This window comes from Mytilus edulis, chromosome 1 (assembly GCF_963676685.1).
Source record: "Mytilus edulis chromosome 1, xbMytEdul2.2, whole genome shotgun sequence".
In the NCBI taxonomy this organism is placed as follows: Eukaryota; Metazoa; Mollusca; class Bivalvia; order Mytilida; family Mytilidae; genus Mytilus; species Mytilus edulis.
Window position 1 is genome coordinate 95,950,974 of NC_092344.1, and position 2,157 is coordinate 95,953,130.

Here is a 2,157-nt window from a genome sequence, read left to right on the forward strand (position 1 = left end):
GACAAAGCAAACAACTAAACCAAGAAGAAAACAAGTTGGTAATGGAATATTAGACTTCTCGAAAGTGTTTGTTAAGTCCCTCACATCAGATTATCTAAATTGATCATACTATTTATTCGGCATAGAGTAAAAAAGCTGTCTAAATAACTCAACCATAACAATTAAGACAAGTGGACCAAATCAACTCACTCCACAAATACTGAAGGATCTTCCTCGTAAAATACATCGTGTTGATCATGTTAGTACAACCCCGGTAATAGATCGTAGGTAGGTCACATACGGGGGAAAAGAAGATAGTAACTTCTTAATATGGTTCTCATCCAAAAAAACGCAAGTAAAACCATAACAAAATTCAGGCAACTGCAAAAGGTGAAAACACATTAAAACAAGAATGTGTCCATAGTACACGCATTATCATTTTCTAAGTTTAGTGGACCGATACATAGGCTCAAAACTCTTATTTGGCATGAAAATTAGAAAGATCTTATCATAGGGAACAAGTGTACTAAGTTTGAAGTTGATTGGACTTCAATTCAATCAAAAACCACCTTGTATAAAAACTTTAACCTGAAGCGGGACATACGAACAAACGAACGGACAGACCGAAAGAATGTATGCCCGGGCATTAAATATAGTCTTAAACCTAAACGGAATATGACACATTGTGAGGATGAGGTGAATCCTCTTGGTGTAACCATAGTTTTTAAACTAAATTCGAATACACATATCTCTAACATTTGTAAAAAGAGCAGCACGACAACTAAACGTATAAAAAAAGTTAGTTCTCATCTAACCATAGATCATATGAGAATGAAAAGAGGGAATGTGTCAAAGAGACATAAACATATAACAACGAAGGCCTTCAATGGGTAATATTCAACACATATTCAGCGAGTTGACCCCATACTCCAGATGACCCCTACATCTTTAGTTACCCATTGGATGGTGGCCTGGGGTTGTTTTGTCACTCTTTGGTCGGGTTGTTGTCTCTTTGGGGGGTTCCGATCCCGGATCCCGCTTATTGTTTTGTCAGATTCCCGTATCTTGCTTACACTATGTACGTAAGCAATTCTCTTTTTTTTTTTTGCATTTCCCGGGTCCCGCTAGACCTCATTTCCCGTTTTCACGACACAATAGTTTGACTTTCACGTGTCACGCTTACAAAAAATCGGCAATCCCGCTTCACGCTTAGACCCCAATGAGACCAACTCTTTGGCACAGTCCCAGTTTCCATCGCATTTGATTCACCTGACCTTGACCTCATTTTATGTATCAGTGATCAAGGTTAATTTTGCGTTGTCAAGTCGGACAACTACCTCATTTTCATGGTTCATTGAATAATGTTAAGTGTTTGTAGTTTGGTCTATTTCTCAGATACTATAAGCAAACTTTAAAGGGCCACTATATTTTGTGTAGAAAATTAATGAATGGTTAGTGACTCTAGTAGGTTTCATATGACAATGGTTCATTGCAAGGTCAATGATGATTTTTCAAGGTTTTGTCAGTTTATCAGATATAGGCTATTAAAGTTAGATTTGGTGTATGGAATGAATGTAAGATTGTAAGATTGTACGGTGTCTATAGATATAAAAACTGAAGATGTGCAATCTCATTAAAATCCGATGTTCTGATACGCTACACCACTCCGTTCAGAACATCGGATTTTAAAGAGATTGGAAAATGTGTCATTTATCTTTGTAAATGTTGTATGAATGAATGTATTAAAGGTGTTCTATGGCCCATGTATAGTGGGCAGGGCTCATATGACCATGACTTCATTTACTCATATTCATTTGGTCAATGTTAAGCTTTTTGAAGTTAAGTCTGATGTCCAGGTACTACAAAACAAAATGACCACTATAGTTAAAGATATATCTACATATATGTGTAAATATCTTTGATTTAATGCAGTCAGTGGGGGTGGCTTCGTCGTAAAGGACTTGTAAGGAGTGGACGTGGCTCATCTGACCTTAATTAAACTCATTTTCATGGATCATTCAAAGATTGTTGATTCTTATGTGATACTTTAAAGCTTATTTGAGCTTTAGAAACCATATCAATAAGAGACTTTCAACATAAATCCCAGCACAAGTAAAATTGCTTGTTTAAATTTACCGCTTTAAAAACTTTTAATTATACCCAAAGGGAGGTAAGTCT